The following is a 22500-nucleotide window of genomic DNA, read 5'->3' on the forward strand; positions in this document are numbered from 1 at the left end:
GCTTCATCATTTAAGCAAGCCGGAGATCTCACCCATTTAAAGTTTGAGAATAGGTTGAGGTCGTTTCGACCCCAATGCCTCTAATCATTCGCTTTACCGGATGAGACTCGTACGCTACGAGCGCCAGCTATCCTGAGGGAAACTTCGGAGGGAACCAGCTACTAGATGGTTCGATTAGTCTTTCGCCCCTATACCCAGTTCCGACGATCGATTTGCACGTCAGAATCGCTACGGACCTCCATCAGGGTTTCCCCTGACTTCGTCCTGACCAGGCATAGTTCACCATCTTTCGGGTCCCAGCGTGTACGCTCTTGGTGCGCCTCTTCTCGCGATGAGAACGAGACGCCCCGGGAATGCGGAGCGGCCACTTTTAAGGGTAAACCGCCCATCTTCCCTGAGTTCGTGCGAGACGAACTTTCACTTTCATTACGCCTTTAGGTTTAGTGATTCCCAATGACTCGCGCACATGCTAGACTCCTTGGTCCGTGTTTCAAGACGGGTCCTGAAAGTACCCAAAGCTATAGCGTCGCCGATCGGTCTAGGTCTGTTCGAGAACCTCGTCGCCAACAGTCATCAGAGGTCGGAAACGGCACCGGGTCCGATTACCGACGTGCATCTGACGCGCTTGCGACGAGCCGAACGCTAACGAGTAGCGGCCTTAAACCATTCGGTATACCGTCGAGCGAGTCGACCGCGAACACGAGGGTCCGTAAACGAAAACGGCGCGAACCGCAGTCTACGGTCTCCACCTCGAGCCTTAAGCCGACGCCCAACGGATCGCGACGTCCTACAAGGAGAAAAGTGCACGCGTTCGTCGCCGGATCGACGTACGAAAGGCGCGCGCAACGCCGAAACGTCACGTGTCACGCGATCGCACGCCGCCTACTACGAGCCGCGAATGAATTTCTCCCTTCGACCTTTCGGGTTTCTCAGGTTTACCCCTAAACGGTTTCACGTACTCTTGAACTCTCTCTTCAAAGTGCTTTTCAACTTTCCCTCACGGTACTTGTTCGCTATCGGTCTCGTGGTTATATTTAGCCTTAGATGGAGTTTACCACCCGCTTAGGGCTGCACTCTCAAGCAACCCGACTCTAAGGAGAGATCCTCTCGCCGTCAGTCACGGTCGCTACGGGCCTGGCACCCTCTATGGGCTGTTGCCCCGTTCAAGATGGACTTGGACGCGCGACGTAACGTCGAGATAATGGACCCTCCCGAACACCACATTTCCCGGCGCCCGATGTCGGCCGCGGGATTCGGTGCTGGGCTAATCCCTGTTCGCTCGCAGCTACTAAGGGAATCCTAGTTAGTTTCTTTTCCTCCGCTTAGTAATATGCTTAAATTCAGCGGGTAGTCTCACCTGCTCTGAGGTCGCTAGTTTAATATGCGTGGCGCTCGTAATCATCATAATAATGAAGATTAGGAGCCAATACGAAATATAAAAGTTTAGAATGGAAAAGACGCGCCGTCGAAAAACGGTGTTTTCTCCCTCGTATTCGAGAGACAACGCACCTACGATCCGACGTCGATTAAAAACTAATTTTATCGGATACGACGATCGTATTAATGGTGCGCGCTACGTTTATCACAAAAACGTGCGAACGACCGTTTTAAACACGTCTCATCCCTTTCATATTCGTACGACCCGTACGAGAGAGTTAGGTCACACGTACGGGTCCGCTGTCACGTTTTAGAACGTCGCGATCGAATCGCGCTTATACGCTCAGCACGCTCAGACATTTCTCGTCGATCGCGAAGATCAAAGAAAATCCGAGCAGTCTTGAAATGAGATACGACCCTCAGCCAGGAGTGGTCCGGGTATGAGATCCCAGGACCGCAATGTGCGTTCGAAATGTCGATGTTCATGTGTCCTGCAGTTCACAAGTTGACGCGCAATTAGCTGCGTTCTTCATCGACCCACGAGCCAAGTGATCCACCGTTTAGGGTAATCTTTTTTTAAGTTAGGTTTTAAACGCATATCGAAACGTTTCTATTATAAGACGACGACGACGACGACGCGCGCTCACGTCATAGACAGCGCTTGCGCCCCTTTCGCAGCCGCCGTCGACTTTAAAACGCTCTTACGGTTTATTTTCGTCTTCTCCACTACACACAACGAGAGGAGCGGAGACAGACTACTCGAAATGGTGACGTTCGTTGTAAATTTTCGTCGTCTCACCTCGTACGACAACAAAAGAGCATACGCTGATCATAGTTTGGCAATATTTTCGTAAACTAAATCTCACCCTTTTGGAATGAAACAAACGAAGGGTGATAAGATTTTCGTAAACTAATCACATTACCGATCATCGTATATGTTCGTCGATATGAGGATCGAAACGTCGATTAGAAATATAATTGGCAAAATCGTTTTATTTTGCGCTCGATTTGTCCATTTATAACGAAATCCGTCGTAGGCCGACGATTATTACTCGTCGTCCTATATAACAACATCTTCATCGTATATATCTCCGCTTTCGGGCGTACATCTTTTAAAACCATATATTATAGGTACCCGAAAACAGCTACGTTGACGACGTCGAAATTCGATCGGAACTTCCGAACTTCGTAGATGGCTCTTTAACGTTCGACAATGATTTTTACAGACTTGTACGTTTACCTATTATATATATATAGGCATAACAACACACTGTAATGATCCTTCCGCAGGTTCACCTACGGAAACCTTGTTACGACTTTTACTTCCTCTAAATGATCAAGTTTGGTCATCTTTTCCTACACATCGACGACGCCGAAACGCCATCGCGTGTCGATCCGAAGACCTCACTAAATCATTCAATCGGTAGTAGCGACGGGCGGTGTGTACAAAGGGCAGGGACGTAATCAACGCGAGCTTATGACTCGCGCTTACTGGGAATTCCTCGTTCATGGGGAACAATTGCAAGCCCCAATCCCTAGCACGAAGGAGGTTCAGCGGGTTACCCGGGCCGCTCGGCCAGGGAAGACACGCTGATTCCTTCAGTGTAGCGCGCGTGCGGCCCAGAACATCTAAGGGCATCACAGACCTGTTATTGCTCAATCTCGTGCGGCTAGAAGCCGCCTGTCCCTCTAAGAAGAATAGTTTGTACGCCGACAGTAAAAACCGCGCACGAACCGCGAAACCCGAAAGCAACGCGGCCGGCGGGCCTTTAGGATGTCAAAAAGCGCCTAGTTAGCAGGCTAGAGTCTCGTTCGTTATCGGAATTAACCAGACAAATCGCTCCACCAACTAAGAACGGCCATGCACCACCACCCACCGAATCAAGAAAGAGCTCTCAATCTGTCAATCCTTCCGGTGTCCGGGCCTGGTGAGGTTTCCCGTGTTGAGTCAAATTAAGCCGCAGGCTCCACTCCTGGTGGTGCCCTTCCGTCAATTCCTTTAAGTTTCAGCTTTGCAACCATACTTCCCCCGGAACCCAAAAGCTTTGGTTTCCCGGAAGCTGCCCGTCGAGTCATATTAGGGAACGTCGACGGATCGCTAGCTGGCATCGTTTAAGGTTAGAACTAGGGCGGTATCTGATCGCCTTCGAACCTCTAACTTTCGTTCTTGATCAATGAAAGCGTTTTTGGCAAATGCTTTCGCTTCTGTTCGTCTTGCGACGATCCAAGAATTTCACCTCTAACGTCGCAATACGAATGCCCCCATCCGTTCCTATTAATCATTACCTCGGGGTTCCGAAAACCAACAAAATAGAACCGAGGTCCTATTCCATTATTCCATGCATACAGTATTCAGGCGAAATTTTAGCCTGCTTTGAGCACTCTAATTTGTTCAAAGTAAACGTGCCGGCCCACCTCGACACTCAGTAAAGAGCACCGCGGCAGGATTGAGTTGGGCCGTCGTAACCACGACGCGCACAACACGCACGCCGAAACGCACGCGCGACGGCGACGCGACACGACTAAGCCCACCGGCAGGACGTCTCGCGAAAAACACGCCAGTTAACACCGCGAACGATGAACCGGCGGCGCGAGACACAAATTCGACTACGAGCTTTTTAACCGCAACAACTTTAATATACGCTATTGGAGCTGGAATTACCGCGGCTGCTGGCACCAGACTGGCCCTCCAATTGATCCTCGTTAAAGGGTTTAGAGTGTACTCATTCCGATTACGGGGCCTCGGATGAGTCCCGTATCGTTATTTTTCGTCACTACCTCCCCGTGCCGGGAGTGGGTAATTTGCGCGCCTGCTGCCTTCCTTGGATGTGGTAGCCGTTTCTCAGGCTCCCTCTCCGGAATCGAACCCTGATTCCCCGTTACCCGTTACGACCATGGTAGGCGCAGAACCTACCATCGACAGTTGATAAGGCAGACATTTGAAAGATGTGTCGCCGGTGCGAGACCGTGCGATCAGCTTAAAGTTATTCAGAGTCACCAAGTTGTACGATGACGAGCGCGAACCCGAAACCGATTGGTTTTGATCTAATAAAAGCACTCCTTCCATCTCTGGTCGGAGCTCTGTTTGCATGTATTAGCTCTAGAATTACCACAGTTATCCAAGTAATTGTGGGTACGATCTAAGGAACCATAACTGATTTAATGAGCCTTTCGCGGTTTCACCTTAATTCGGTATGTACTGAGACATGCATGGCTTAATCTTTGAGACAAGCATATGACTACTGGCAGGATCAACCAGGGAACTGTTCTTATTATTTTATCGACACGAAGCAAATAAAACAAATACAGACACAGTTTATTTTATAAGTTTGACTTATAAAGAAACGTGTGCGTAAGACGACGATATATAATATATATCGACGACTAATAAAAAGGAGGTGCATGATAGCGCGCCTAGACGACGGAAAAACCGGTCCGAGGCGCCACGCTCTTACATTTTAATATTAGTTGTCTAATAAAACAAAACGATATCATCATCTTAGACACATCTTTTGTTTTTTTTATACACAACCGATCGACTAGGCACCCAATTATCTCGATTATCGACGACGATCGTCGACTACGTCGAAAATTGGATGCCGCAAAATATCGTTCGGCGTTTATAAGACCTCGAAAAACATTCTCTCCGAACCCTTCGCTAGATAGAAATATATAAAGCGACAAGGAAACCTCGTACGAGAAACGTTTCGTGATTTTTTATTTTATTCTCGCTCGGAGAGCAGAGAGCTATCGCAAAATGTGTTGCTGTTTTATGAACGTTCCGATGAAAAACCGATACGTCCATAAAAATAATAATTCCAATCGCATATGAATCGTGGATCATCTTCTTCTAACGAAGCCGAATGTTCCCGCCGAATTCGCGATCTCGCAGTGATACCGTCGTCGTCGTCGTACGCTTCCCGATATATCGAAAAAAACCGACCAGGAAGAACAACGAAACGACGATACAAAATCGCGAGAGCGTTACGAATATATAATAACACGACGAAATACGCTTTTTATTTAGATAAATAAAAAAATACGGTTCGGATCTTATATATTAACATATAATATGTAATACCACCTTCGCTGATCAAAAGCCACTCGGTAAAAGTGTCACAGCGCCGGTCGACCCGACCCGTCGTATCCGTCTCTCGTATCGCCCCACGTAGAAGCGCACACGATTTAAGCGCGGGTCTCTCGCCAGCTATCGGAAATGTATGGGTGTTTTAGAACAGATCGTTTATACGGACGTTGCGCAAATTTTTCGTTTTTACGTCTGCCCGTTCTCGTTATTATCGGAATGTTCCGATGAATAAACTTTAGCTTTAGACAACGTGAACTTCTAAAGCAATAATTTTAACCTCTCGTGTTAATACGTCCTCAGGCCGTTTCTAGACTGCCGATCACGTTCTTTAAAAGTCGGAAAATTCCGATCCATAAAATTATGCTAGTAGAATGTAAAGATCCTTCATAGGATGGATACTGTCACATATCGATACGGCGATCGGAGTAAAACTGTTCTCACGTATTTCAGGACATTTTAGGTTGTTACGTCGGCCCGTTCGTTATTATCGGTATATACCTATGAATAAATGTTTTGCTTGTAGAACGTAAGATTCCAAAAGAATGATTCGCCGAAACGATGGTGCACCCTTACGATCGGATATTTGCCGCTTATTGGCCATTTTCTATAATTCATCCGTTAGATATCGTTTATCGACTACGGATAAGGTTTTCCGATATCAGAATGTTCCTAAGGATGATTCGAAAGTGATTTGAACGAAGAATTTGATAGAATGAATCCTTTATTTATCCATTGAGTACAGGGTACGGAGTGTCTGCGGGGTCAGCTAATATATTATATTTCTCTCTCGACGTAATGGTAACTCGAAGTCCGAACCGCGCTCATGAAGCTCGGTTTCAATCCAATCCATGTTGGTCGGTTCCTCGAGAGGAACGCCGTATCTTCGCGGTCGACCGCCTAATGAATCAGGTGGTAAAAGTCCAAGCCCAGCGCGGCAACGGCAGGCGCGTTCAACGTTTTAACTGCCAATTCTACGGTCATTCATCGGCCAACTGTAAAGCCACTCCGGCCTACGTCAAGTCCCAAAGACAGAAATTCCCCGCCGAAATGCACCAACTGTTGAGAACCATACACCGCAAATTACTCGGGATGCAAGTGCCGACCTACTCCAAAAACAACCAAACCCAAAAGACCAATTCCTCCCCCCACTCATGTACGGGGAACTCAAGATAACAGTCGTCTGGCTGGTCTGGATTCCACTAGAACACGAACCCGATCTCCATTGGCGAAATACTCTTCGGAACATATTCAGATGACCAAGGAGATTTTCAGGCCATTTTCAACGCCATCAACCACACAGCTATTGGAAGAATTACTATCGGCCGGGATAATAGATGAGTTGGAACTTGGGCTTATTGCTCCAAGCGAACCAACTCACTACTCCTCCAATCGACCGACAATAATTGACTTTTTTATCTATCAAAATTCGAATCAAGCCTCTGACCTGCAAGTACTCCAAGATATCGATTCTGACCACAGGCCTATCCTCCTCACCCACCATCAGCGATTTTCCACTGAGTTCCACTGTCCCCAAGCAAGGTCAACCTAGTAAACGAAAAAAAAAGTATCTTCTCTTTGACGATCCTCATTATATTAGGACGATAGTTCCATTCTAAATTCTTGATTAATTACAGTTCCTATTTGTTCATTTCGAGACGTTCCCGTGATTAATACTTATCGTGTAGAAATTAGCCACAATCCACAATTAGCCACAGTTAGGAAAAATAAATTAATTATCATATAGTCATAAACGTAATAAAAATGAATACACATATTTTCGAAGTCACTCCAGAAATACTTTACCTTATTTTTAAATAACAATCTCGGGCCGTACCATTTTTACAAAACTTATTCTATATACTTACTATATAACAGATTATAATGATATAATATAATTCAATACAATAACTACAATATATATATATATATCTGAAAATTCTGTTTTTATAAAATGTCAGCTACTGTTTAACATTTCATTTTTTAAAATTTATATCCAATTGTGGTTCTGAAAAGAACCGATTTTGCAGGTAAGTAGTATATTGAAACACACATAGGTATGTGAATTAATTTACTTAGAACTGGTATATTTGGTGACTGCTTTGGTACCTTCGCTAACGGCGTGCTTAGCCAACTCACCGGGTAACAATAACCTAACGGCGGTTTGGATTTCTCTGCTCGTGATCGTTGATCTCTTATTGTAATGGGCGAGACGCGACGCTTCGGCGGCTATCCTTTCGAATATATCGTTCACGAAAGAATTCATGATCGACATGGCCTTGCTGGAGATACCCGTATCGGGATGAACCTGCTTTAAAACTTTGTATATGTAAATCGCATAGCTTTCCTTCCTCCTGCGCTTCTTTTTCTTGTCGCTCTTAGAGATATTTTTCTGGGCTTTTCCGGCTTTCTTGGCCGCCTTACCGCTTGTCTTCGGTGGCATTTCGAAATAAAAATCCCGACGTCTCACGTACCTCAAAGAGTACTTAACTAAAAAAATGCCTTTAATTCTAGAACTTATAACATTCGAAGGAACACTTCTAAGCCCCGCCCATAGCCCGAGTTAGAGTCTGATTGGTCGCGTATGATATAACGAGTTTGGCTCGCGGACAAAATTCCAGGCCGATCTGTAAGAAATTTCCAGTACCGTTTTTGATTTAAAGGTGAGCGGTATCTAACAACGATCGAGATTAACATGTCCGGACGTGGTAAAGGCGGAAAAGTGAAGGGAAAGGCGAAGTCTCGTTCCAATCGTGCGGGATTACAATTTCCTGTCGGTCGTATTCACCGACTTCTAAGGAAAGGAAATTATGCCGAACGCGTAGGGGCCGGTGCTCCCGTTTACTTAGCTGCCGTAATGGAATATCTGGCGGCCGAAGTTCTCGAGTTGGCGGGTAACGCCGCTAGAGACAACAAGAAAACAAGGATTATCCCTAGGCATTTACAATTGGCCATCAGAAACGACGAGGAATTGAATAAACTGTTATCTGGCGTTACTATTGCCCAGGGCGGCGTCTTGCCTAACATTCAAGCAGTATTATTGCCTAAAAAGACAGACAGCAAAACCAAATAGATAACGCAAACCGTTTAAAGTTTTGCATACGCCCTTTAATATCGGTCCTTTTCAGGGCCAACAAAATCGTATAAAAAAGAAGTTAGAATACGCGTTCTTATTAAAGAATAAATATTAACTAGAAAATTTATAAATAATCTGATCTGTACTGAATATTCCTTTATTACTGTTTTAGAGTATCGATCGATCGGTTCCCTAATTAGTTACGGCTCTATCTAGAAAATAATCATTTAAGTAATAATAAGATAATAAATAAATTATATAAATATTCTTTCTTTTATAAAGTTATATTGTGGTTCTGAAAAGAACCGTTTTTTTTTCTATTAAAAAAATACGGTCTTGGACGAACGTATTTTTTAGGGAAGTCGTAGCACGTCCAGGAGTGTCGGGATATTTGTAATTTTCAACTCCGTGTCTTCTTGATCTGACGATGAAATGTGTCGCCTGTTTAATATATCGTCATACGTAGTAGAAATAGTTTTATTTCTTTTTCTTTGGTGATACTGGTTTTTTAGTTTTCGCACCTTCACCAGCGGCAACACGAACAGTTGAGGTCGTCGTCTTAGCACTTTTCGGTTTAGGCGCCTTGGGCTTTTTCGTAGGTCCGGCTTTATTAGATTTTTTCGCTTTGGAAGGCGATTTCGGGGATCTTGCGGCCGTGTTGCTTTTTGCTGCTTTCGAAGATGAACTATTAGCGGCGGCATTGGAAGCGGACGTAGTCGTGGCGGCGGTAGATTTCTTTCCTGTTTTCTTTTCGACGGCTTTTTTGGCAGAAGCTTTTTTCTCGGCCAAAGTTGCAGATTCACCTTTCTTACTTTTAGCTGTGGTTTTCTTAGTTGAGGCGGAGGCGGCGGTCGTCTTTTTTTCCGTTTTCTCTGAGGTTTTTTTGGCAGACGCTTTTTTACCACCGGCTGTCGTAGCTGTCGCGGCACCTCCTACTGGTTTTCGTTTATTTTTCTGTCCGGTTTTGGCAGTGGCCGTTTTTCTTTTCTTCGTACCTGCGGCTGTCGTACCTCCTGCTTTACGTGCCGAAGCCGCTAATTTAAATGATCCGGAAGCTCCTTTGCCCTTCGTTTGTACCAAAACACCCGAAGCGATCCACGTCTTTATATATTTCTTTATAAAGGGCGATAATTTGTCAGCATCCACTTTGTAATTGGCCGCTATGTATTTTTTAATAGCTCTGAAGGAAGTTCCGCCTTTCTCTTTCAATCCTTTAATTGCACTCGTTACCATATCAGCGATCGGAGGATGACTAACTTTCGATTTAGAACTCTTCGCCTTGCTCGAAGTGGATTTTTCTTTCTTCCCTCCTGCAGACGAACCTGCGCTACCGGCTGTAGCTGATGCGGCTCCCGTAGCCGACACCGAAGATGAATTCGACCCGGCCGGTGTGCCTGTTGACGATGCGTTAACAACGGCGGCGGAATTTCCTCCACTCCCTTGATTCGACGAAGGAGAAACCGCTTGTCCGCTAATATCGACGTCCGACATTCTGATATAATTTCTTAATTTTCTTATAAGAACGTTCTAATCACGATTCGTTTGACAAAGTTACGTACGTGCGTATGCTTCTCGTTCGCGTATTTTAACTGTCTGACGGTCGCTCTCATTTAATGCGTACCCTATATGATATGAGCCGAACGGAGGACTGAACGGTCGAGCGCGAACGACGTTCCATATTCCGGCTTCGTCGAAACGTTCATCGAGCTTGGAACCGTTTACTTATTTCTCATATTAAATACATAAATCCTTTAGAATATCATACGATTTATGTTCGAGGCGTTAAAAGATAAAACGTAGTAGAAGTAGCAAACTTTACCAATAAATTTTACGTTGACTATCGTCTTAGAAGGAAGCACAAAATCAAGCGTTGCTCTCGATTCCGTCGAAACTACCAATTTACATTCGAGTTATAGACTTTCGGTTATAACTATGAAAATATATCTTTTCAAATCTACGTCCCCCGATATATCGTCTTTTGATATAAATGCAATTCCGTACAGATCTAATGCTATTATTGGAGAAACGAGACATATTATTCCTAATTGATGCGGTACAGATTGTTCGTTGTCCAAAACGAATCTATATCGAAACGTACCGTTGTCGAATTAACTGTAAGAAAACAATGACATGAAAATTAACCGATCCTATACTAATATACTTCTTATTTAACGGTTTCTTAACACCATCCGAACTCTGGGTTACAATCGAACGTATCGGGTGAGCAACGATATCGAGACGTCTATAAGAATATCGTGTCAAACCCTTCTGTATCGATACAATGCTCATATATATTATAGTATATTTTGCTTCTTTAGTTGAAATCTGTTTTCATAAATAGTTATCTAAAGTCAATAAATACATGGAACGCGATCTCCATACATACGTGCGTAGAACTACCGTACCTTCTTTGAAATCTTAAGGATTCTCCAAGCTCATCGACGCGAAGTTTATCTCGGAGTATTTTCTCTCTAAAGGAAAACTATATTAAAGCTTCAACGAAGATTCGGTATTCGATTGTTCACCATCATTTACATTCTTGTCATTAACCTAACATTTATTATGAAATCTTATTTTAAACTTTATCTATCTTTTTATATTACGATCGTCTATTATAATGCAGTATATTTGTTACTTTACAAGTAAATCTTAGATGAAAGGAGCAGATATTTAATAAAATTTAACGTCATCTTAGTCCATTTTCGAATAATAAATTTCTTTTTTTATGCTAGTAAATTTGTGGCTCTGAAAAGAACCGTTGTTTTCTTTAGTTGAATAGATACGTTGTTCTGTTTTAATTGGTCAGCATATATAATACTTTATTTAACCGCCAAATCCGTATAGGGTTCGTCCTTGGCGTTTGAGGGCGTATACTACATCCATGGCAGTAACGGTTTTCCTTTTGGCGTGTTCGGTATAAGTGACGGCGTCTCTGATAACGTTTTCCAAAAATACTTTTAATACACCTCTGGTTTCTTCATAAATTAGACCGGATATACGTTTAACTCCACCCCGCCTAGCCAATCTTCTGATGGCGGGTTTCGTAATACCTTGGATATTATCACGAAGCACTTTACGATGCCGCTTAGCGCCTCCTTTTCCCAAACCTTTACCACCTTTACCTCTGCCCGTCATGATTTATTCAATTTAGTATTAAAAGAAAGCAAATTTATAATCGAATTGTGCAGCGTACACCTCGAATACTACGGGTAACTATTTCAATTTCAAATCCTACCATGGGTTTTGTTGAGTTCGAATCGGGTCCCGCCCACAGATGCTAGCCGGACCAATCAGAATATCTTCACACATTATTAAAAAGGGAGATTTCTTTGACACCTTCGATCAGTTTCCAAAAGTTCGTTGGTGCTTGCGCTTGTAATTCTTCCTACACGTTTGAAGTCAGACCCGTTTAGACGATGGCTCGTACCAAGCAAACTGCTCGAAAATCAACCGGAGGTAAGGCTCCCAGAAAACAATTGGCTACTAAAGCAGCCAGGAAAAGCGCTCCCGCTACCGGTGGTGTTAAAAAACCGCATCGTTACAGACCCGGTACGGTCGCTCTAAGAGAAATCCGACGCTATCAGAAGAGTACCGAATTATTGATTAGGAAATTGCCTTTCCAACGATTGGTTCGCGAAATCGCTCAGGATTTCAAGACCGATTTACGTTTCCAAAGTTCGGCAGTGATGGCTTTGCAAGAAGCTAGCGAGGCCTATTTGGTTGGTCTCTTTGAAGACACCAATTTGTGTGCGATCCATGCTAAACGAGTAACTATCATGCCTAAGGACATTCAATTAGCCAGACGCATTAGAGGCGAACGTGCATAAATGCTACGGCTGTCCTATATTAAGGTCGTTTTTTGTATTTATATGAAAAAAAAAAGGTTCTTCTCAGAACCACCAACTTCTATTAGAAAAAAGAGACATTGATATTTTTTCCGTTTATATGACGCTTTAGTTATAATATTTGTGAATTGAATTTAGAATATTATGCTCACAAATATATTGTGAATATTGAGGAATCCTTAGTAATAAGGTGTGAACACCTGCTGGATTGACTTGAAGTTTATATCACGATAAGAAAGGGGTATCACATATACTGTTATTATGTTACCGTAAAGGAATGAATATATAAAATAAAATATTTTTTTCTGGATATTTTAACATTTTTATGAACGATTACTATATTTTAATTTATTTGACTTCGTATATATCCTATCTTCTTAACAATAGTTTATTTCTTTTTTTCTTCTTTAAACATTTTGGGGCTCTGAAAAGAGCCGTTTTCCACCCTTCATATTATTATGATCACCTTCAAAATAATATATTTCGTTTACTTAGAACTGGTATATTTAGTGACAGCTTTGGTACCTTCGCTAACGGCATGCTTAGCCAATTCACCGGGTAACAATAACCTAACGGCGGTTTGGATTTCTCTGCTCGTGATGGTCGATCTTTTATTGTAATGGGCGAGGCGCGACGCTTCGGCGGCTATCCTTTCGAATATATCGTTCACGAAAGAATTCATAATCGACATGGCCTTGCTGGAAATACCCGTATCGGGATGAACCTGCTTTAAAACTTTGTATATGTAAATCGCGTAGCTTTCCTTCCTCCTACGCTTCTTTTTCTTATCGCTCTTAGAAATGTTTTTCTGGGCTTTTCCAGCCTTTTTTGCCGCTTTACCGCTTGTCTTCGGTGGCATTTTAAACGAATGAGATTCGCGACCTACCCATACAGCAAAAGATAAAAGACTAAACCGAAATATACCTATAGTCGTTTAATTATTTGATAAATGACGCTACACTTCTAAGCTCCGCCCATTCTTGGCGTTATGTCGTAGAAAGCTCTGATTGGTCGAGTAGGAAACGTACTAGTGTTTTGAGAAGTTGCCGAATAAAAGCTATTCGCTGGACAGTTCACTGCCAGTTGTTCATTCGTTGTCGAAAGGACGTGAGCGTTGTCGCCATTAGTTTTTCGGTTATTTTTAGTTTAAAAAAGTTAGCAATACAATGTCTGGACGTGGTAAGGGTGGAAAAGTGAAGGGAAAGGCGAAATCTCGTTCCAACCGAGCGGGATTACAATTTCCTGTTGGCCGTATTCACCGGCTTTTAAGGAAAGGAAATTATGCCGAACGCGTAGGGGCCGGTGCTCCCGTCTACTTAGCTGCCGTAATGGAATATTTGGCGGCCGAAGTTCTCGAGTTGGCAGGTAACGCCGCTAGAGACAACAAGAAAACAAGGATTATCCCTAGGCATTTACAATTGGCCATCAGAAATGACGAAGAACTGAACAAACTCCTCTCCGGTGTTACTATAGCCCAGGGCGGCGTTCTACCAAACATCCAGGCCGTATTGTTACCGAAAAAAACAGATAGTAAAACCAAATAAGTTACATGAGCCTTAGGGTTTTTGTGTCGTACAAAAACCTTTTAACTATCGGTCCTTTTCAGGACCACCAAAATAATAAAACAAAAAAAGAAACTTAAAATTAAAACTCATATTATGACTTGCACTTACTAATTATTTAAAATATTCTAATAAACAGTTTAAGTACTTTAAAGATTGTTTTTTGGGTGTGTAAGATAAATTAAGAGACATTCCAATACCAATAATTATCGTTTTATTAAACAACAATTAAGTCGAAATAATATGAAGGATTTATTTCTAGCGGTTCTCCTTTAGTAAAATCGAACCGTATTATAACATCGCGCCTTGTATATAATCTATGTAATTAACGATGAATTTAAGGGGCGGTCTATTTATTAAGTATAGAGTTTTGGAATCCAAACCCTCAAATAATTAGGGCCAGTTATACTTAAATTATTATTTTAAATAAAATTATGATGATTGTAATGATTGAAAGATTATCCTTAAATCCTAATAGAGCTTCCGTTTTTTAAATATCGATAAATTTGTGGTTCTGAAAAGAACCGTTGTTTAATTTTTCTAAAATTAATTTTGAGGGTCACATTTCACGTTAGTTCGCGAATAAAATGTGACTTAACCTCCAAACCCGTATAATGTACGTCCTTGACGTTTCAAGGCGTATACTACATCCATTGCGGTAACGGTTTTTCTTTTGGCGTGTTCGGTATATGTAACGGCATCTCTGATGACGTTTTCCAAAAACACTTTTAAAACACCTCTGGTCTCTTCGTAAATCAGACCAGATATACGTTTTACGCCGCCTCGTCTAGCCAATCTTCTAATGGCGGGCTTCGTAATACCTTGGATATTATCACGAAGCACTTTACGATGCCGCTTGGCTCCTCCTTTTCCCAAACCTTTACCACCTTTACCTCTGCCGGTCATCTTTTATCGAACCTAATACAAAAAAAATAAATGATCTCGAATAAGTAGCGCGCTCACAACACGAGTGCTACGGACAACTGTTGTCGATTACATTCAATCAGCCCGGTTTTGTAGACTTAGGATTGAGTTCCGCCCACTGGCACAAAACGGACCAATCAGATTAGATAACATGTTATAAAAAGGACTCTCTGATTTTATGACCGAATCAGTCCGAAAGGGGTCGCCGTCGTTTGCGTTTGTTAATTTTTCTCATTACCTCTATTTTAAAAATATGGCTCGTACCAAGCAAACTGCGCGAAAATCAACAGGAGGTAAAGCTCCTAGGAAACAATTGGCTACCAAAGCGGCCAGGAAAAGCGCTCCAGCTACCGGTGGCGTTAAGAAACCACATCGCTACCGACCTGGGACGGTCGCTTTGCGGGAGATTCGTCGTTATCAAAAGAGCACCGAATTATTGATTAGGAAATTACCTTTTCAACGATTGGTTCGCGAAATCGCTCAAGATTTCAAGACCGATTTACGTTTTCAAAGTTCGGCGGTGATGGCTTTACAAGAGGCCAGCGAAGCTTATTTAGTTGGCCTTTTTGAGGATACTAATTTATGTGCGATACATGCAAAGCGAGTAACCATCATGCCCAAGGATATTCAGCTAGCCAGACGTATCAGAGGCGAACGTGCCTAAACTTTATTTTCTATCATTTATAATACTCTACTTATAGTCGTATTTTGCAACAAAAAAAAAACGGTTCTTTTCAGAACCACCTAAATTTAATCAAAGAAAAAGAAGATAATTCAATTAATATTCTTTTATCGATATTTATATAAACCACTAAAAGAGTTATGGATTTTTATCTCAGAGTTATATTCGACTACATGTTAGTAATTAATAACAGTCGGTGTACTTATACGCATTGTTTTTAAAAACTAAAGAAAAAATAATGTAATCACTAATAACCAAAGAATAATAATATACTGTTGATAACAAAATTTGTATTTCAATATTGGATACTACAGCTGTATAATATATAAAATTAATTTTTTTAAGATTATTTCTTTTTTTATTTATCTAAATTGTGGCTCTGAAAAGAACCGTTTTCTCCTTTATGATATTCAAGGCTTATGGTTTACTTAGAACTGGTATATTTAGTGACGGCTTTGGTACCTTCACTAACGGCGTGCTTAGCCAATTCACCGGGCAGCAATAATCGCACGGCAGTTTGGATTTCTCTGCTTGTGATAGTAGATCTTTTATTGTAATGAGCGAGACGGGACGCTTCGGCGGCTATCCTTTCGAATATATCGTTCACGAAAGAATTCATGATCGACATGGCCTTGCTGGAGATACCCGTATCGGGATGAACTTGCTTTAAAACTTTGTAAATGTAGATCGCGTAGCTTTCCTTCCTCTTGCGTTTCTTTTTCTTGTCACTTTTGGAGATATTTTTCTGAGCCTTACCGGCCTTTTTGGCCGCCTTACCGCTTGTTTTCGGAGGCATTTCGAAATAAATATTACGATATTAAAGGAACCACGAAAAGTACTAGACTAAAACAAATTTCAGGAATCCTTAGAATTTATAGGCTCCTTAAATACACTCCTAAGCCCCGCCTATTATCTGAGTTAGCCTTTCATTGGTCGCGTACGAGATCATGCGTTCGGCTTACGAACAAAATTCGTTGCTAGTATGTTGACAGTTTTAGTACAGATTTCAACTCTAAGGCGAGCGAGTTCTAGAAGCAATCGATAGTAAAATGTCCGGACGTGGTAAAGGCGGAAAAGTGAAGGGAAAGGCGAAGTCTCGTTCTAACCGAGCGGGATTACAATTCCCTGTCGGTCGTATTCACAGACTTTTAAGGAAAGGGAATTATGCCGAACGCGTAGGGGCCGGTGCTCCCGTCTACTTAGCTGCCGTAATGGAATATCTGGCAGCCGAGGTTCTCGAATTGGCGGGTAACGCCGCTAGAGATAACAAGAAAACCAGGATTATCCCTAGGCATTTGCAATTGGCCATCAGAAACGACGAAGAATTGAACAAACTCCTATCCGGAGTTACTATAGCCCAGGGCGGCGTTCTGCCAAATATCCAAGCTGTATTGTTACCTAAAAAGACAGATAGCAAAACTAAATAAAACGAATGTAACCTATTTTATCATCAAATATCGGTCCTTTTCAGGACCACCAAGACAGCTGAAAAAGAGAATTTTATTATTTTAGCTTAAGTAGTAAAATAACAGGCATAAGTTTTAATTTTGAGAGGTTTTGTGATATACGACAGAGTTACGACGTTATTTTATAGATCGCAATACTTTTGACAATACCTTTCTCTGAATCTTCGTGCATGCAGTCTCTTCTTAATGAGAGTATTGAACAATATCCATTTTATTGTATCGATATCGTATCTTTCTAATTTCTCATTCATTTCATTAATTATTTCCTAATTGTTATGATCGGATTTGCAAAGATTAGGATTTCTGTATATCGAACCGGTACATGTCAGCTGTATTTATGAGGTTATGTTATTTGTTCTTAGAATTTGATGTGATCAATTGAAAATGAGATGAAAGTTGCTTTAATTTATCGTTTCGGACCGACTATTAGTGCCGTGTCATCGTTTGGAGATTACTATGGAACATAATTGTGCGACGAGTTATGATAGACTGTCATTTATTGTTGCGACTGGATTTGGTGGTCTCCAGCTATATATGCGTTTATTATTTATAATTGTCGATCCGATTCACTACCTACTAATTCTATATTGTGAATTTTTAGTTTAATGATCATGTCCTTACTGTTGGACCAACACCCCACTTGGATGCATTGGTACGATGACTGTCTCCGTAGGAAGGCCATGCATGACAGTCAACCCATGTATTTCTTTTCATTAGGGTAGTTTATACAGTAAGTGTCTATTTATTGACTATAGGGTACCAATTAGTTACTTCGTATGGTTACCTTTAAGGTAATTGAATGATATTGTTGCTTTTAGTGAGCAACTAAATGACATTGAGAGATTTGACCGGATGTTAGTTTGAAGATGTTTATATATTCCATGCAACAATCTTTCGCTTATTCCGAGTTGCTGCGGTTATACACAGTTACTGACTTGCCCCTTGACATCCTCTCGGATGTGCACTTCCTTTGAGGATTATCCGTGATGACCTGTATTGCCTTATATAATTAGCATTTTTGAGTAAGTTTGAAATCTAGGTGAGAGTGCCGTTTATGTATGTATATGTTTGTTAATCTAGTGATTTATCATAGGTTACTTATTGTTGTTATTGCAATTTAGGTTAGATTGTTTCGAAGAGCCTTCCTTGATGTGAATATATCTCTTCCTTTGTTTCGACTGTGGGTGAATTCTGATGCTTAGCTAAGGATATTTTATATCATATTCTATTTATATCATTAATTTAGAATAGAATAGAATATAATATAATACAATTTTCAAAGATTTTTAATGATATTCTTGACAATTTTACGCTTCTCTATATTTGAAAATCCTATTCTTTGATTGTCTTGGTTCTCGCTAGATGGCGCGCGCCGCCTGATTTCTTTCTCTACTTTATGTCGTTGGATATTGTTTTCGTCTCTCATTCATTAGAATTGACGTACACGCATTGGAGGTTATGTCTTCGTTCTGTTTAAACGTTTTGTTTATTTTATTTTGTTATTGTTGTGTTTTTAGGTTTTCTTATGGATTAGACCGATCTTATGTGATTTGTCGACCTGTGACTTGTTTGTTTTACCCCCTCGCACCACTTGGAGGTTATGTCGGACACCATCTGTGTCACTAGATTGTACTTTTGTATGAATATTTCGTATTATTTCAGGGTGAATTTGACGCCGTAGATATGTTTTGATATTGTTTAACCACTTTTATTTCATTTTATTTTGTTGCTAGTCACCTTCCAATCAAGATACCAGCGGTGTATTTACATTTTTTGTATTTTTTAGGTTATCCGTGTCCAGTTCCCCTGACAGAACTGGTAGAGCCGACCGTGATCAATCTGGAAATCACATGTCCGAAGCTATCCGCATCAACCTGCGGTTCCTCTGCACTTGATGACCGAACGCCAACAGGCCAGGATTCTACCTTTGCTTAAGTACTTTCGGATATGTTGAATACTACATTTGTTTATATTAGACTTATCTGCTCGAAGTTTATTAGTTAGATGACTTATATGTTTGATTTGCAAGGTATGAGGTCTATTGAGATAGCGACCCCGTAGGACGGTGCAGTAACTTCGTGATTGTGTTTCATATTGTTCAATCATTCCTAATGCCAATCATCCTCCCATCGGAATATCAATAGTCTAGTTATGATTTTTAATGTTTTAGGTTAGGGAGTCTTGGCAGAGTTGACGGAACTGGCCGTGTCCGAGTGGTGGAATGGACAAAGCACCCTGGGACCATTGCTACTATGAGTTTGCCAATTTTCCACACTACAAGATGAGCATTATTTGTCTTTCTCTATGATTAGGACTATCGCTGAAACAGTAGTCCTAGCAAGTCCTACTCCCCAAGCGGAGAGAAGTTAGGGGGGCAGTAGGAATCTCGTTAATCCATGCACGCGCCTTCCTGATATGTTCGGGCATAGGCTGCGGTTGTCAAGGCGGTGGTAGTTAGTCCCGCCGTTTACCCGCGCTCGGCATCTCGATCCTTCTCTGAACGGATGCGAACGCGATCTGCTGAGCTGGTCTTTCCTGCGTAAGTATATGGACATTTTGAAATGTAGACTATCTGTCTATGGCTCTGGTGCTTGTTAAAACTCCGAGCTGGTCTTTCCTGCGTAAGTATCGGGGACGGTTCACGTACGGGTCTCCGAGCGCCTGTTCGGTTCCGTCGCGGCAGTATTGCGTAAAATTTTAGATAAGGACAGTGGGAATCTCGTTAATCCATGCACGCGCCTTCCTGATATGTTCGGGCATAGGCTGCGGTTGTCAAGGTGGTGGTAGTTAGTCCCGCCGTTTACCCGCGCTCGGCATCTCGATCCTTCTCTGAACGGATCCGAACGCGATCTGCTGAGCTGGTCTTTCCTGCGTAAGTATATGGACATTTTGAAATGTAGACTATCTGTCTATGGCTCTGGTGCTTGTTAAAGCTCCGAGCTGGTCTTTCCTGCGTAAGTATCGGGGACGGTTCACGTACGGGTCTCCGAGCGCCTGTTCGGTTCCGTCGCGGCAGTATTGCGTAAAATTTTAGATAAGGACAGTGGGAATCTCGTTAATCCATGCACGCGCCTTCCTGATATGTTCGGGCATAGGCTGCGGTTGTCAAGGTGGTGGTAGTTAGTCCCGCCGTTTACCCGCGCTCGGCATCTCGATCCTTCTCTGAACGGATCCGAACGCGATCTTAGTTAGGGACATTTTGAAATGTAGACCATGAGTCTATGGCTCTGGTGCTTGTTAAAGGTCTGAGCTGGTCTTTCCTGCGTAAGTATATGGACATTTTGAAATGTAGACTATCTGTCTATGGCTCTGGTGCTTGTTAAAGCTCCGAGCTGGTCTTTCCTGCGTAAGTATCGGGGACGGTTCACGTACGGGTCTCCGAGCGCCTGTTCGGTTCCGTCGCGGCCGTATTACGTAAAATTTTAGATAAGGACAGTGGGAATCTCGTTAATCCATGCACGCGCCTTCCTGATATGTTCGGGCATAGGCTGCGGTTGTCAAGGTGGTGGTAGTTAGTCCCGCCGTTTACCCGCGCTCGGCATCTCGATCCTTCTCTGAACGGATCCGAACGCGATCTGCTGAGCTGGTCTTTCCTGCGTAAGTATATGGACATTTTGAAATGTAGACTATCTGTCTATGGCTCTGGTGCTTGTTAAAGCTCCGAGCTGGTCTTTCCTGCGTAAGTATCGGGGACGGTTCACGTACGGGTCTCCGAGCGCCTGTTCGGTTCCGTCGCGGCCGTATTGCGTAAAATTTTAGATAAGGACAGTGGGAATCTCGTTAATCCATGCACGCGCCTTCCTGATATGTTCGGGCATAGGCTGCGGTTGTCAAGGTGGTGGTAGTTAGTCCCGCCGTTTACCCGCGCTCGGCATCTCGATCCTTCTCTGAACGGATCCGAACGCGATCTGCTGAGCTGGTCTTTCCTGCGTAAGTATATGGACATTTTGAAATGTAGACTATCTGTCTATGGCTCTGGTGCTTGTTAAAGCTCCGAGCTGGTCTTTCCTGCGTAAGTATCGGGGACGGTTCACGTACGGGTCTCCGAGCGCCTGTTCGGTTCCGTCGCGGCCGTATTGCGTAAAATTTTAGATAAGGACAGTGGGAATCTCGTTAATCCATGCACGCGCCTTCCTGATATGTTCGGGCATAGGCTGCGGTTGTCAAGGTGGTGGTAGTTAGTCCCGCCGTTTACCCGCGCTCGGCATCTCGATCCTTCTCTGAACGGATCCGAACGCGATCTGCTGAGCTGGTCTTTCCTGCGTAAGTATATGGACATTTTGAAATGTAGACTATCTGTCTATGGCTCTGGTGCTTGTTAAAGCTCCGAGCTGGTCTTTCCTGCGTAAGTATCGGGGACGGTTCACGTACGGGTCTCCGAGCGCCTGTTCGGTTCCGTCGCGGCCGTATTGCGTAAAATTTTAGATAAGGACAGTGGGAATCTCGTTAATCCATGCACGCGCCTTCCTGATATGTTCGGGCATAGGCTGCGGTTGTCAAGGTGGTGGTAGTTAGTCCCGCCGTTTACCCGCGCTCGGCATCTCGATCCTTCTCTGAACGGATCCGAACGCGATCTGCTGAGCTGGTCTTTCCTGCGTAAGTATATGGACATTTTGAAATGTAGACTATCTGTCTATGGCTCTGGTGCTTGTTAAAGCTCCGAGCTGGTCTTTCCTGCGTAAGTATCGGGGACGGTTCACGTACGGGTCTCCGAGCGCCTGTTCGGTTCCGTCGCGGCCGTATTGCGTAAAATTTTAGATAAGGACAGTGGGAATCTCGTTAATCCATGCACGCGCCTTCCTGATATGTTCGGGCATAGGCTGCGGTTGTCAAGGTGGTGGTAGTTAGTCCCGCCGTTTACCCGCGCTCGGCATCTCGATCCTTCTCTGAACGGATCCGAACGCGATCTGCTGAGCTGGTCTTTCCTGCGTAAGTATATGGACATTTTGAAATGTAGACTATCTGTCTATGGCTCTGGTGCTTGTTAAAGCTCCGAGCTGGTCTTTCCTGCGTAAGTATCGGGGACGGTTCACGTACGGGTCTCCGAGCGCCTGTTCGGTTCCGTCGCGGCCGTATTGCGTAAAATTTTAGATAAGGACAGTGGGAATCTCGTTAATCCATGCACGCGCCTTCCTGATATGTTCGGGCATAGGCTGCGGTTGTCAAGGCGGTGGTAGTTAGTCCCGCCGTTTACCCGCGCTCGGCATCTCGATCCTTCTCTGAACGGATCCGAACGCGATCTGCTGAGCTGGTCTTTCCTGCGTAAGTATATGGACATTTTGAAATGTAGACTATCTGTCTATGGCTCTGGTGCTTGTTAAAGCTCCGAGCTGGTCTTTCCTGCGTAAGTATCGGGGACGGTTCACGTACGGGTCTCCGAGCGCCTGTTCGGTTCCGTCGCGGCAGTATTGCGTAAAATTTTAGATAAGGACAGTGGGAATCTCGTTAATCCATGCACGCGCCTTCCTGATTTGTTCGGGCATA

The 22500-nt window shown here is 43.1% G+C and overlaps 3 non-coding genes across 3 annotated transcripts in view; all 3 read right to left on the reverse strand.

Moving 5' to 3' along the window:
* Positions 1–1371, reverse strand: part of LOC143205975 (large subunit ribosomal RNA) — a 4098-nt gene extending 2727 nt beyond the window's left edge. The window contains exon 1 of the ribosomal RNA XR_013008030.1: positions 1–1371. This exon is cut by the window's left edge and continues 2727 nt beyond it. This is a non-coding gene — a ribosomal RNA (large subunit ribosomal RNA).
* Positions 1372–1790: 419 nt separating this feature from the next.
* On the reverse strand, positions 1791–1945 carry LOC143205967 (5.8S ribosomal RNA). Its single transcript, XR_013008022.1, has one exon. It is a non-coding gene; the product is annotated as a 5.8S ribosomal RNA (ribosomal RNA).
* A 705-nt stretch (positions 1946–2650) lies between these two features.
* Positions 2651–4639, reverse strand: LOC143205972 (small subunit ribosomal RNA). The gene has a single exon (XR_013008027.1). It is a non-coding gene; the product is annotated as a small subunit ribosomal RNA (ribosomal RNA).
* Between the last annotated feature and the right edge of the window lie 17861 nt (positions 4640–22500).

The sequence above is a fragment of the Rhynchophorus ferrugineus genome, unplaced genomic scaffold (genome assembly GCF_030347505.1).
Source record: "Rhynchophorus ferrugineus isolate W39M unplaced genomic scaffold, kcgeb_rfMv2 rfM324, whole genome shotgun sequence".
Lineage (NCBI taxonomy): Eukaryota > Metazoa > Arthropoda > Insecta > Coleoptera > Curculionidae > Rhynchophorus > Rhynchophorus ferrugineus.